The sequence below is a fragment of the Schistocerca gregaria genome, chromosome 1 (assembly GCF_023897955.1).
Source record: "Schistocerca gregaria isolate iqSchGreg1 chromosome 1, iqSchGreg1.2, whole genome shotgun sequence".
Classification (NCBI taxonomy): Eukaryota; Metazoa; Arthropoda; class Insecta; order Orthoptera; family Acrididae; genus Schistocerca; species Schistocerca gregaria.
Genome location: NC_064920.1, coordinates 856460276 through 856476364, shown reverse-complemented (window position 1 = coordinate 856476364; position 16089 = coordinate 856460276).

Below are 16089 nucleotides of genomic sequence, written 5' to 3'. Positions count from 1 at the left end.
ATGATGCGGTAGCGTGAATGGAAGAGCGGACTCCAGCCCGTCTTCCCTACGCACATGGCTAAGTAGGTCAGCATCACCCGCTCCCAAAAGCGTGCGTCACCGAACCGGTAAGAGACAAGGACACAGAAGCCGTGAACCAATGAACTTGCTAAGTGCCAAGTAAGCAGGTACCGAAGTCTGACACCGGCATAAACAGAAAAAAGTCAGTAATCATTTGTGTATTTCTCGTCAGTGCTGTGCCAGATGTGAGGACGAGCAATGCTACGTACTTCAGCAACGGTGAGCAGCTCTCACGTCTGGAAAGCTGCAGTCTACGTTCTGAAAAGCATACAGTCGGCACCATGTAAGAAAAGTCCGCTATTGTAGCAAGTAGTGTTCGTAATGAGTTCTAATCACGCCTTTTGTGGTAGTGTTTTCCATCCACCAATCTTAGGTACTAGTGCCGACGAGTACAACGAAAAGGAAATTTAAATATGATTCTCGGGGACACGTGTAAATACATTCTTCTCATGTACTGGTCGTCAAAATATTTTTACGTACGTAGCTATAGCAAATATGTAACTGCTAACGGAGGCTGACATTAACATCATTCGCCCACTTTCCCAAGAGAGCATTGAGAGAAATACGGTTCTGGTATGATTTGTCGATCCATTGTTATTCTGCTTGTCTTCCTAATGCTTGAATTAATCAGCTGGAAAAACACTCTAATTTTCTCGAATTATGTCTATGTATTTGCTACCTAAATAGAACAATAGTGTGCGGTAATGTTACTGGAGAAGTGTGCACACTTTGAATTGTTTCCGACGGGATAATTTCTAGGCAAATGTGCATCTATTCGACAGCTAGAATACTATGAAGCAGTTGCTTCCTTGGTCAGACTGATGTTTTTGCGGACAAGGATGGAAGGCTGTATTCATGTGCAGTTCTGTTGCTTCTTTTAAGAAGATCAGCGTTTGGTTTCTATAGGGTGACCCCGTACATCATTAACTGTTAAGCTTCTTTGCTTCCCGTCAAGGTTTCTAACGTGTGTAGGGATTTCGAAATGTTGTAAAAATATACTACATGACTTCAGTAATCCGTGACTGTAGCTAGAACCTGTTTATCAATGGCATCTGCTTCGTATTAACAAGATATTTGATAATATTGTAGGTATTGCTGCGTATTGCCTCTAAGTGTCATTATTTGTTTTATTGGAAGAGAACGGCAATACAAGAAATTGTACAAAGATGTACAATGGCAACTGGCTCCAAATACATAGTGTTATTGGCATTTGGTTTTACTTAGAGAGAACCACAACAACTTTAATTTGAGAGATTTAGAACCGTAAATTAAATAAATAACGAAACATTGTTAGTAAGCGGTGAACTGAATGGCAACATAATTCCAGCGCAAGTACATGAAACAGAATTTCATATCGTTCGTAGAATACAGGGCAACACAGTCCCGGCTACGAAGGTGGGAAGTTAAATATGTACAGAGCGTGTTGATATTACAGTGTACTGTATCTGAGAGAGGTCACTTAACGACAACATGATAAATGACAGCACTGTTCAAGTGCCATGAAAATGTAGAGATTCCGAGACCGATGTAAACCGAAAGATTGATCGAACAGACCGCTTACTTAGCGAAATGCTTTACTTAAAATTTCAAATATATAATTAAATAATTACAGAAACGTTAAAAAGAAGAACGTAGCCACTCTTCTTGAGAAAGGCCAAAACCATGAATGTGTTGAACCAGGCACTGTTCGCAAATTCGTAAGCTCATGCAGTTTGTACAGAGCACATAAATATTCAATATTATAGTAATCTGAATAGTTTTCATCGCATTCCCTGGAGAAGAACAGTTTTCAGCCAATAATCATACTTAAACACTAAAGGTAAGGCTTTATAGCAATTCCGCGAAATAAGTGGGCAATTGTGTGCAGTATACCAGTAAATAGCACATAAATTCATATTTACATCCAAATGCGCAATTATTGTGTTTAAAAGGAGTACATATAATGTATACCTTTACAACAGCTCTGCGAAATAAATAGGCAATGGTGTGCTATATAAACGAGACAAAGATTTAAATTTATTACCAACTTCATGTTTCTCATGTACAAACTATTAAAAGTACTCAGATTATTAACAACCAATTCAGTAAAAAATTGGGCGTATGACAGCGTCGTTATGTAAAGTGAAATGGCACTCAACGTTTCGAGTGCCATTGTAGACCTTCGTCATCAGGATCACACTATAAGATATACCTAGTATGAGGACTATGTCCTAAAAATATGGTATATCACCCCGATACTAGTCGGCTGGAGCCTTTGACATAAAACAGATGATTGAATGTGAATAATTTAAGCAAGACGACCCTTTTGAACTCACCCGTCTTTTATTGTAACATTGTACTGAACTGAAAATAATAATAACAATTTTGCAAAAACAGACATAATGTCTGATGGGATAACAGCAATCAGTGGTTTTATATTATCACTTATAATCCGTCTTGATTGCAATTATTTTTTATTCATATGACCGGTTTCGGTTCATTCAGAACCGTCTTCAGATCTCATATTTCAGTTACAGGAGTAACCCGTCGAAATTCAGCAAATTTGACATGCTGTGTCACATAAAATTTTATCAATGCAGTCAAGACGGATAATAAGCAATGAAATAATAATAATAATAATAATAATAATAATAATAAATAACCTATAGATTCCTGCCGCTGTGGGCCCAGTTGTGTGAGACAGAATACTGCTACAACTTAACTGAAATTTTGCTGAGATTAGTAAAAGAACAGCGACGCTTAACAATGAGAAATACAGTTTCACACACAAAAGTAGTTTTGCTAGGAGCGATAATACGTAAGATATAATTCTTTGAGGTGTTTTAGTGCCCATCATTATAAGTCGATAGAAATTGCCTGGGTAGGGAAGTGGACTCGTCGGACGTTTGTGAAGGGAGACGCTAGTGGTGTAGGGCAGCGGCGGCTGCGCTGTGCCGTAACTAGGTCAACGCGAGCGGCGGCGGCGGCGGTAGCAACCTCTTGCGGGGACGGCAGCGAGGGACTCACCGATCATGGCAGCGGCGGCAGGAGCAGCGGGTGGCGGGCCAAGCGGCGTCCCAGTCGCGGTCGCGTCGACGTCACGGTCAGCGTGGTGGGCCGGCAGCCTCGGCGCTCGGCGAGCGACTGGCGCGGCGCTCCTGTGTGCTCTGCTCTCTCGCCTCTCGCCTCTGGCCTACCGCGCTGCCGTTCCGCGCACGCGCTCCCGCTCTGCCCTGCCGTTCATACGGAATACTCTATCGGAGGGCGAACCCTGAGACTACCGGCGGTGGACTAGAACACGCCGCGAGTGCTCGCGGAGGCCGGCGTGCGTACGCCTACCGAGTCTTGCCGGAGGCCCGTGGCCGCTGGGGGAATGCTCGCTCCTGTGTGCGTACGTCAGTGGTGCGTGGCGCGCGGTGCGACTGCAGCCGACACGAACGTCGGTGGGGCCCGCACTGGCACAGCGGTTCGCATCCCATCGCATCGCGGCTGCCGGGCCGCCGCCGCCGCCGCCGCCGCCGTCGATCGATAGCTGCAGTGCGCAGGACCGGACCCCCGCACCCCCGCTCCGCCCCCCTCGGCTCGCCACACACGGCGGGCCGGCCGCCGCCGCTTCCCGCCACTCGCTCCTAACTTCGTTACGGCAGCCGGCCTCGATCTGTTCCTCAGACTTCGCGGTATCTGCTCTCCGACAACGTGGCAATAGACGTATTGTGTCACGAGGCCATTCCGGCCGTCTCAGACGATTACCAAAGGAACAACCGTCTGCCACGAACGACCCGTTCGGTTCCGCTGAGCATTAGGTTCCTGCTGTGTACAATGACTTCTCGAATGGTTCTCGGTGGTCGAAGATAAAGGGTGCTCGGAAATTCCCGTTACAAACTTCTAGGACTTGCAAAGGGGAGTGCATACATATAATTCTTAACAGGAACCCGTGTTCGGAAATGTACTGCTTTCGTTGTACAGCCGTTAAAAATGGTTCAAATGGCTCTGAGCACTATGGGACTCAACTGCTGTGGTCATCAGTCCCCTAGAACTTAGAACTACTTAAACCTAACTAACCTAAGGACAACACACACATCCATGCCCGCGGCAGGATTCGAACCTGCGACCGTAGCAGTCACACGGCTCCAGACTGCACGCCTAGAACCGCGAGACCACCGCGGCCGGCCAGCCGTTAAAAAAACATATTTCCTAGGTAGGTATGCAACAGGATAATCCTGGTGAAGAGTGATTACGTCGGATCGGCTGACGTCATTTGACGTCAGTCCTATCTCTCTGACCTGGTCCGAGCCTCATTCACTTGTCTGTGAGTGTTAAAGGAACATGTTTGAGCAATACCTTTGCAGTACACACCGACATGATCCTTATGAATGGCGAAACTCTTGGTAATAGATGACGTGCTCGGCGCCTTTATGAAGCACCACCACGTAGCCTTTTCGACACGATTCTGCAACGGCTTCGAGAAAGGGGTTGCTTCACCGCCAGCAGGTATGATTGTGGCGCTGCAAGGCGACGCCGTACACCCGACCTTGTAGAGAAGTGTATTGCATCATGTTGAAGAGGACTCGTGAACGAATACACGAACCGTTTCTTTGGGTATTCGTAACTGGAATAGTAGAACAAGTGATGTACTGGGGCACTCCTAATCACTTACTTGCAAAACTGGCCGTATTGCCAATATGTTTTGAAGTGATTAGCACGGAAATTGTAAACTTCCAGACATAGGTTCCAATTCAAAATATTATGTACTCATTCCCCAAGTTCAAGAAGTGTGTAACAGGAATTTGCCAGCGCCCTGTATATTAATCCTGGTCTTAAAATACAGACAATCTCATCAAATTACCCGTGACTTAATCGCTTGATGTCACGAGAGCACAAGAGGTGTACCGGGCAGCGCAGTATTACATTGACAGTAGGGAGGTGCTAACAGCAGAATGTGTCATTCAGCATAGTTTACTGACGTTGAACTTAGAGCACTTATTGGATGTCGCATGAGTAAAATACATATCACGGACATTTCAGTTCTTCTAAAGCTGCCCATATGAACTGTTGGAGACCTGATTGTGAAGTGGTAAGATGAATGAACAAGGACCATCGAGTATTCTGCAGGGTGACTGAAAAAAAAGCCACATGAAGGAAGTGAGAGCAGTCACTCCTGAGCTCCAGAGTGCTACCAGCTGACCAGCTAGAACAATGAATGTGCATAGGAAGTCCAAAGAACGGGTGCAGTGGTCGAGCAGCTCCTCATTAGCTACACATTACTAAAGTGAATGTTAAACGACGCATGCTGGATAGTCGATGACCGGAAACGACTGATTTGAGATGATAAATCACTTTAAATCCAATGCGGTGCTTGAGAAAACGGCAAATGTGGAAGGATATTCTCTTATCTAAATGAATTGTGTACTACGCACACTCGAAGAACAGTTCGAAGACCTTGATTGTATCAGCATGACACTGCACAGTTTCCTAAGCGGCATCACTGAGGCAACGATTGGTGCACAATAACATTCCTGAATGGCTAGTAACGAAACGTTCTGGGTCCCGATTTTGAACGTCGCCACTAAATTTGGAAAAAGAAAGTCAGCAATGGCGGACGAAAACTTCCGGCATAAGAAGTCACCCTCGTTATGCTAACGGCCTTTCAAAGAGGGCGGAGGAGTGAACAGAGCTTCACGATACTCTCTTGTCCCTGGGGTGGCAGACTGAGCCTAAAAGGTGGAAGAATCAACAAGGATTAACGGCATGAGGGTGCAATAGGCAGTGGATTCTACTCAATCAAAGACACATAATGTGCATTCATAAGACATGTTGCCAACGTCACAAGTTGAAGATGAAAAGATAAAGAAACTGTATGACGGCCGGCCTTTTGTGGCTGATCGGTTCTAGGCGCTTCAGTCTGGCACCGCGAGACCGCTACGGTCGCAGTTTCGAATCCTGCCTCGGGCATGGATGTGTGTGATGTCCTTAGTGTAGTTAGATTTAAGTAGTTCTAGGGAACTGATGACCTCAGATACCAGTCCCATAGTGTTCAGAGCCATTTGAACCATACTGTATTACGATACTGATCGGATAAATAAGTACGTAAAGGGAGATGAAAATCTAATAGTCATAGGGGACTGGAATGCAGTTATAGGGAAAGGAGAAGAAAAAAGAGGTGTGAGGGAATATTCAGCTGGTAGTAAGAACGTGAGAGGAGAAAGACTAATCGAGTTCTGCAATAAATATCAGTAATAGCGAATACTCTCTTCAAGAATTACAAGGGGAGCAAGTTTACTTGGAGAAGACCGAGAGATGAGGTAAGATTCCCGTTAGAATACATCAGGGTCAGGCAGAGATTTCGAAATTAGAAAGTGGACTGTAAACCGTATCCAGGAGCAGATATAGACTCGGATCACAACTGAGTAATGCTGAATACTAGGCTGAAGTTTCAGAGGATAGTCAGGAAAATACAGCGACAAATGGCTCAGCAGGCAGTTCAATTGAAGAGGAATTGACATATCTCAAAGGGCAATCACAGAAGCTGGAAAGGAAAATATAGGTACAAGTGTGGTGACTGTGACGAAACCATTGATATGAAAAGCTGATCAACGAAAGAGGGAAGCACAAAAATGTGCAAGGAAGTTCAACAGTAGAGAAATACAAGTCATTTAGGAATGAAATAAAAAAGAAGGGCAAGGAAGCTCAGGCAAAAATGCTGCATGAAATTCGTGAAGACATCGAAAAAGAAATAATTATTGGAAGGCCTGACTCAGTATGCAGAAAATTCAAAACAAACCTCGTGAATTCATAAACAGGGCAGTAAGATTACAAGTGCAATGGGAATTTCACAGTTAAATTCAGAGGAGAGAGCGAATAGATGGAAGGAATATATTTACGGTCTCTATGAGACAGAAAACTTGTGTGTGATGGAACAAGAAAGAAGAGTCGATAGGGTAGAGGTAGGAGATACAGCATTGGAATAAGAATTTAAAAGCACTTTGGACGACTTGAGAACAAAAAAGGCAGAAGGGATAGATAACGTTACATCAGAATTTCTAAAATAGTTGGGGGGAGTGACAACAAAGCGACAACTCACGTTGAAATCAATGGGACTGGCAGTATACCATCAGACTTTCGGAAAGCTAGCAAGAGCCGTTAATGAGAGAACTATGTCATAACGAGCTTAACAGGTCATGCAACCAAGCTGCTGACAATAATAAGATACAGAAGAACTGAAAAGAACATTGAGGATCTGTTAGACGACGATCAGTTTGGCTTCAGGAAAGGTAAACCCACCAGAGAGGCAGTTCTGACATTGTCGTCGATAATGGAAGCAAGACTGAACAAAAATCAATACACTTTCGTAGTATCTGTGAACTTTGAAAAGGCGTTTGATAATGCACAATAGTGAAAAGTGTCCCAAATTTTGAGGTGGTGCTACAGTAGTTATCGCACTGTCTTTTGGATACTGGTCTTACTACAAACAAGCCTATTTCCTGACTGAAGGTTATGATGTGAGTGTACGATGCTGCACAGTAGACAGAGCCCTCTCAGGGACGAGTCACGCAAGGCCACCGAGATCTGCATGGCGTTAAGTATGGCTGTCCTGAACGCAGGCTTCCCTATTCATATGACAGTTGCGGGATCCAGAACAACGAGAGCAGCAGGGTTGTGTGGTTCTATAATGACGAGGAGGACAGGAAGTGCAGAAGATGTAGGCAGCCAGTCGTAGACGAAACAGCGTATTGATTCTCCAGCTAACAGGTGTACAAACTGCATGGCCAACGGTGACCGTCGTCAGGTGGCCAGTGATGAAACTCAGTCAGAGACGGGCTGGCATAGACGCGCCTGTGTCAGCGCTTCTCGCCCACGAGATTCTGCTACGGACGTGTTAGCGGTTGCCTCGCGGCAGCGCCTCAGTTACCCTTGCTGCGGGCAGAGTTAGCCCACATTCAGCCCAATAGTAGTCGGTAATGTTGCACGGGGTGAAAGCCTGAACTAGTAGCTGAAGAGAGGTGGCTGGCGTCGACCCTGTTTGCGGTGGACCGTAGCCTTCCCACGGCGATGCGTTGCTTGGCTGCGTCCGGGGGTTGAACACAATGCGTCTTGCGAATGCAGAAAGCACGTACTATCGCATCTTCACTTCTTGAAGGCTGGTATTTGCATGGGGAACAGGTTCGCTGTTGAGGAAACTGCCGGTATGGTTGCAACTCGTAGCCTCAATGTGGCATCAGGCTCTTATCTCGGCCCATAACTCTACAACCCAGAGGACGGCAACTGAAACGGTGGACAGAATATCGGTTTTATTAAGTAACAGTCGTTTTATAGCAGTTATTTTCCAACGTAACGTTTAGCATAACACGTCGGACAGCCCTGGCGGGCCCGATCGGTACAGACAGATTCAGAATAAGTCTATGCTAAGTGACCCAGTACTTACCAAAGAAGGGAAAGCACAAAGGAGGAGAGAGTATGTAGAGGGTCTATACACGGGCGATGTTCTTGAGTACACTATTGTAGAAATGGAAAAGAATGTAGATGAAAATGAAATAGGATGTATGATACTGCGTGAAGAGTTTGACAGAGCACTGAAAGAACTAAGTCGAAACAAACCCCCGGGAGCAGACAACATCCAATTAGAACCAATGATAGCCTTGGGAGGACCAAGCCTAACAAAACTCTACCATCTGGTGAGCAAAATGTATGGGACAGGCGAAATACCCTCAGACTTCAAGAAAAATATAATTCCAATCCGAAAGAAAGCAGGTGTTGACAGATGTGAAAATTACCGAACTATCAGTTTCATAAGCCACGGCTGCAAAATAATAAAACGAATTCTTTACAGACGAATGAAAAAACTGGTAGAAGCCGACCTCGGGGAAGATCAGTTTGGATTCCGTAGAAATATTGGAACACGTGAGACAATACTGATCCTACGACTTATCATAGAAAATAGATGAAGGAAACACAAAACTGCGTTTCTAGCATTAGTAGGCTTAGAGAAAGCTTTTGACAATGTTTACTGGAATAATCTCTTTCAAATTCTGAGGGTGGCACGGATAAAATACAGGGAGCGGAAGGCTATTTACAATTTGTACAGAAAGCAGGTGGCAGTTATAAGACTCGAGGGACATGAAAAGGAAGCAGTGGTTCGGAAGGGAGTGAGACAGGGTTGTAGCCTATTCCCGATGTTATTCAATCTGTATATTGAGCAAGCAGTAACGAAAACAAAAATAAAAATGGAGAAGAAATAAAAACTTTGAGGTTCGCCGACGACATTTTAATTCCGTCAGAGACAGCAAAGGACCTGGAAGAACAGTTGAACGAAATGGACAGTGTCTTGAAAGGAGGATATAAGATGAACATCAAAAGCAAAACGAGGATAATCGATTGTAGTAGAATTAAATCGGGTGATGCTACAGGAAATAGATTAGGAAATGAGACACTTGAAGTAGTAAAGGAGTTTTGCTATTTGGGGAGCAGAGCAACTGATGATGGTTGAAGTAGAGAGGATATAAAATGTAGACTGGCAAAGGCAAGGAAAGCGTTTCTGAAGAAGAGAAATTTGTTAACATCGAGTATAGATTTAAGTGTCAGAAAGTCGTTTCTGAAAGTATTTGTATGGAGTATGGCCATGTATGGAAGTGAAACGTGGACGATAAATAGTTTAGACAAGAAGAGAATATAAGCTTTCGAAATGTGGTGCTACAGAAGAATGCTGAAGATTAGATGGCCGTGGCTACTTGCTTGCTTTTGTTACTTCACGGGCCAAACGCCACCACGCGGCATCCAGCGTCGCGGTAGGCAGTGGTTGTAATGTTCAGACTTATCTGTGTACGTGTTTCTCTTACCTACAAAATTCGTGAAGTACAACATTTCAAGTTAAATCTGTACAGGTATCCTGCACAGAAGGATAGTATCTAAAGGTGGCTGGAAACATATTTTAAATGGGATGCTCTTTCTTCACTACGTCCAAGTACAATGTTTAACGTCCTTAAATTACCGTCATCATAATCATCATCATCATCATCATCATTATCATCATCATCATTTTCCTTTGAAGGATTAGGCTCTTGCCTGTTCCTAACTCAAAGACAAAATCATTGCCATGTTTTTCGAGGTATTCCAATATCTGTTTTCCTATTCTACTTGTGGTTCATGATCTTCTGGAGAATTCTGCAGTCTAACATTATCATGAGGTGTTGTTTCCGATTTTCTCAAAACTTTTGAAGTTTTTCATTGTGGGTTCTGTTCTAATAGCTTCATTTATAATCAGGTTTCTTTTGTGAGCCTTTCGTCTTCCTTAGTAACACCTCTGCTGTCTGAATTTTATGTTCTTGTTTCTTTTTTCTTTTTCTTTTTTTTCTCGAGGCAATCCAGCTCTAGTTTTCGTAGGAGAATACAAGAACTGCCATAATTTCATGATTGTATCCTTTTGTACTTTAGGAACTAACGTTTTGATAATGGTTCCAGAGACACCTTGGAATTTTGGTATTTTATTTCAAGTATCAGAATCAAAATCAAAACTTATAGCACAGTATAAATAAGAGGTTTGAGAGACAGAAATATCCAAAACAATTATAATAATGCTATTATTTTCGTTTCATTAATAGAAATTCTAAAACTGTATTTCCTTCACATTTCGATTGACTGGTGCACAGGTCATTGGAGGTAATCTCCAATCGTTTGAATAATATAGATATCATCTGAAAACAGCAGCACATTCAGGCAGAAATCGGTTAGAAGAAATAATTATTAACCAAAGTGTACGGCAAGGATCTTGACTACCACCTATCCTTTTTAATATTTACATCAACTTCATTCTGAAACTTTTGTAAATAATGTTTAGACATGGTCGAATAAAACGCATTAATTTACAGCAAGTATTATATTTGTGGACTTACCGTCGAGTTTGTTGAGTTAGTTCATTCCTTGAACTTCATTATAGAAAATAACGGTGAATGTCGCGGGATCACTTAGTCGCCGTGGGAGCGTTGCCGAGATGCTTAACGAATTTCCCTGTCAGTTGCTATAAGAGAGGTGTTAGGTGTCAAGGAGAGGGTTAGCGTTGAAATTCAGAGATTGTATGTTCGAAGGGGAATCGGACAACATATTACTTCCTCCCACGTATTTCTCGCCAATTGACGACGACAAGAAAATCAGAGAAATTAAAGCTCATTAGGAATTTCTTCCCACGCACCATTCACAAATGGAATAGAGACGAGCGAAAAATTAGTGGTAGTAGAAGCACCCTTCACCATGCACGGTGAGGCAAATTGCGGAACGTTGATTTTGATGTAGATGAAAGGCAATAAGTAATAAAAGATTCACAGGAACAATTATGGGCATCAGTGGTTACTTGCAAAATGTAATCAGTTAGTAATCCATTTATATGTGCAATCCATGTCTGGCATTAATTTCTTCTATGGCGGCAAGATGTATTGCCAACTTTGTGCAAATACGTTTTTCTGGGATTATTTAAGATATTGTGCAAAGGTAAAGTTAATCTGAAAATTTTTCAGTCTTTGACTTAACTCAGCTCCAATTGTATAGTACCGTTCATTTATAATAATGTAAAGAGAGAGGAAGTAAGGAACCGGAATTTCGTAGAGATGGCAGATTCCTTAACACTGACACCACGTACAGATGGCGATGGCACTAAAACGTAAGTGCCTGGAGAACGTCCTCATCATTCACAGGTAGCGAAGGATTTTAACGATGAAAATACAGCTCGGATAGTCTACGACCCAGTTAACTTTATGCCGAAAAAGGGTGTTATCTGATCTCAATGGTCAGTGCTTTAGAGTATAGTAGCACCCCTCCAGTATAGGTTTTATGGTTGAACGGTGGGCTACGCCTATCATTAAATACTACAGTGCCAGAGACACCCTGTAAAACGCTTTTGAACCAACCATGCTAATGAAACATGGCGCAAGCGTCACAGTTTTTCTCACGTCATATTCAGTTCTATGATATCGAACGTTATCAGTTGAAGAAACGGTGCACGTTTGTATCGTTTCACTTTCGAGATTCTTGAGCACCATTTCAAAACCTTGTCACCGATCCAATGCTTTCATCGCCCGTCTTCCGTCGTCTGTTGTTAAACGTTGCTCTACTAACCAGGTCTTACCCACTTTAACCGAATTCTCTAGTATCCATCTACTGCATTCGTTGAGAAATTCTACTGCGAGAACGTTTCCACATCGATCAAAATTTCGCACTGTTTCCAAACACCATCCTGTCAGATTGACAGGACTGCTTCTACTAACAATGTTCCTTTCCAAATCATGGATCATCCCTTTGATATCCGCTTTATCTTTTTTGAACATCCCTCTTTGAAGCACATGCTTGTCAAACGTTGCAATTTGTTAAATTCTGTGCAGTCGCAAACAGCCAACAAATCTACGGATTTATTACACACACTGTGTCATAATGGATTAAACAGTTATGTAACACTATCTGGGATACTAAGCTAAGTACAGCTGTTTAATTTTGGTGCTAGGGGAGAGCCTCTTCCTGCTCAGCACAGAAATCGAGTTTTCACAATGACAAAACTAACGATGCTGTTACGAACTCTGTTTACTCAAGAACTATATCAAGAACTCTTTCACTGCAAACCTATCAGTTGTAAACTATCATCTGGAAGAATTGCTCGTTCTATTGTCTGAAACAAATTCGTTATAGCAATGTGAAAGATACCCACTTTATCTGCACAACCTCTAACTCGTTTTTTCTACCTGCCCCATGGCATCTGTACACGTGCCACAATTTTCAGTAAAGATGACTTCTTCTGAGTCTCTGTGTGGTCTATACTTCCGCCTGTGACGTATCTTGGGCTACGGTTGCTTTGTGTTTGTATACAAAGAGATTCTCGTGGGAGGCGTGAAACAGGTTTCGCATGTAAGATCTGTCCAGTCAGATGTGAAACTTAGAGCTAAATCGAGTAGTTGGTGAAATCAGAGCCACTAGATGGATGAGCATCGTCTCTCAGCACGTGGATGATGACGCACCTGCTTCCTGCGCCAGGAGGAATATAAATGTGTTTCTTGCAGAGGACCAAGTCTCTGCAGGGAGACTGGAGTTCTCTCGAGGGTATGCAGAATATGGCTACTGCTTCAGCAATTGTAAATTTAATAATTGTTATTAATGACTCATTATTTAATGGCTTTCTTTATGTGCCTGTAAAGGGTGGATCACCTAAAACTTCTAGGCGCACAGTCTGGAACCGCGCGACTGCTACGGTTGCAGGTTCGAATCCTGCCTCGGGCATGGATGTGTGTGATGTCCATAGGTTAGTTAGGTTTAAGTAGTTCTAAGTTCTAGGGGACTGATGACCTAAGATGTTAAGTCCCATAGTGCTCAGAGCCATTTCACCTAAAACTTCTACAGCTAATATTGAGAAAATAGAAAATGCTACTGATGTGCGGTTTTCACATGATGAATTGATATCAGGGGAGCGTACTGTTAGTCAATCAACAGATTGTAGTAATACTTAAAAAATGCGTCATTGAGCAAACATACACTTTTTAAATGGAACAATGCGTATTGAGATTAAATAAATTAAAAGTAGGGTAAATTAGTTGACCAGTAGCGTTTGTGGCAGGATTTTAGGGCGAGTTGTTTACAGGATATCTTATTTTGATAAGTTTCAAAACGGACTCTTGTGCAGTATCCGTGGTAGCACACACTAAAGAATAACATACATGCATACACTATTTATGTAGATTCTGACCAATAACGAGATAACTGACCATCATTGTGTTCAAAGTGACCACCAGCAGTGGCAATACATATTTCCAATGTACTATGGAACTACTGCTGCACACGTGCTAGCATTTTAGTAGTGATGTCTCAGCAGGCTGCAGTAATAAGGCGCTGCATATCATCGGACGTAGTTGGTGCCTCCTTGTAGACAGAGTCTTTCAGCTTTCCCCACAGAAAAAAGTCTACAGGCATGAAATCCAGGGAATCAGCCAGCCAAGGTACAGGCCCTCTGCATCCTGTCCAACGATTTGTAAACAATTCGTGAAGACACGCTATATTACTTCGTACAGGCAGAATATTGGTACTACACGTTCCTCTTAGTCTCTTACGAACGTCTTGTAGCATCCGTGGAATATAGCTGCGATATAGCTGCGATACTTCAGCGAGTTCATTGTTCTGTCTATGAAACATGAGCCTTAGAGCTGATGGTTCCCTTCCAACACCACACCTTTACACTAAATGGACGCTGGCGTTCCACATGACGAAGCCAACAGGGGTTGCTACCAGACCAGCAGTGCATGATTTAGTGATTTATCTGGCCATTCTTGGTAAATATGGCTTCATCACTAAAGACGATACATGACACATATGGAGTATAATGTCTTAATGCCCATGTACAGGAATTGAGATGTGATAAGTGTGGAACTTATATGGAACTTATATCGATGGAGAATGCACAGGACATTTGCCTGACTCAAGCCACTCCCTTATACGATGGAACGGGAACTAACGTGCAGATCAACGGCAACAGCAGTAAGAATATTAATTTCCCCCTCTTCCGTCGTCACTTGGTTCCTTCCCTTACAATGTCTAGGAACTATGTTGTGGTCACCCACTTCAGACATCGTAGCACCTACCGCATCGGCATCCCTTTTCACGTCCAACCAACACGGGAAGCCTGTATCACATGGCGTATATTCAACAGGAAAATGTACGCCGTCTGTGTTGTCAACACAAATATTTCCCAGCGGCCACAACACAACACCAGGTCACGACCAACTTCCTACGCTCTCCATATACCACGGGCATGTCACATTTTTCTGCACTGGAGAAATCCCGTCGTCCACTCACGACCTACTATTTAGACTGTTCGCAGACCCTGCAGAACAGCTTCACCAGAGGTCACAGCTAGCCCAGGAACTACTTTGATAGCCAGGTTCATGATCGAAAATAGTTCTGTCAGATACCTCCGCCAAACGGGCTTTACAGAGTGGCTCATTACCGGGAAAGGGCAGTTCGACGCACCGCTGGAAACTTCACAGAGCTGCCACCCGGCAGCCACGGCCGGACGCCTCTTCTAAGTGGGCAATCTCTTGCAGATGGTATAGTCGACGTAGATCTTGATAATGTAGGATTGTTTCACTGTGATCTCTCCCCGTGGAGAGTCGGGTCTTTTCTATCATTATTTATTATTTTACATTTGTGACGCTCCGCAGTTGGGATCGAGTCTGTTGTTATTTTGGAGATTCTATTATTGTTTCGTTTTGGCTCGTCCAATAAATTGTTTCGGACTTGTGTTTTCCGCATTTGCATTCTGCTAGCGCAGATACTTCATATTACACTACCACTTTCAAGTAACTGGTTGAAGAGGTTGATAAATAATTACCGAGACGGTTGACGGCTATTGGAACAGACACAGTACAAGAACGAACTGCATTCTTCCTACGCTCTCCATGTACCACGGGCATGTCACATTTTTCTGCACTGGAGAAATCCCATCGTCCACTCACGACCTACTATTTAGACTGTGACACACTAACTGACTAGGAAGTCGCAACGAACACACACGAACACTTTAACTAAACATAACAACATCGCACCTAGCAGCTACACAGGTTGAATGGTACAAACAAGTGCCGATGTGGAAATTTTTCAAAATACGACATATCGTAAGCGACTCGCACTAGAATCCTGTAAAAAACACGGCTGACATTTTCATTTACTGTGCTTTTAGTCTGTTAACGTCAATAGGCATTTTTCCGTTCAAAACTGGATATTTTTGTACAAAAAATACACTTAAATCTGTTTATTGGCTAAGAAAACGATCCTGTGACTACCATTTCATTCTGTGAGAACTGCACATCAATATTACGAGTACTTTTCATTTCCGCAATATTTACGGTGCAAGATTTAAGTGATCCACCCAGTATCTGATCACAAAGTATTTGTTACTCGCCATTAGTGGTTAAAAAACCAAACTATGATCTGTCTTACTATTGTCTGATTAAAATTACTTGATAGTTGACGTCTGTCACTTGTCGCTACGGTGTCGCCACATCGGCTGCCGGCTACCGCTCACTAATA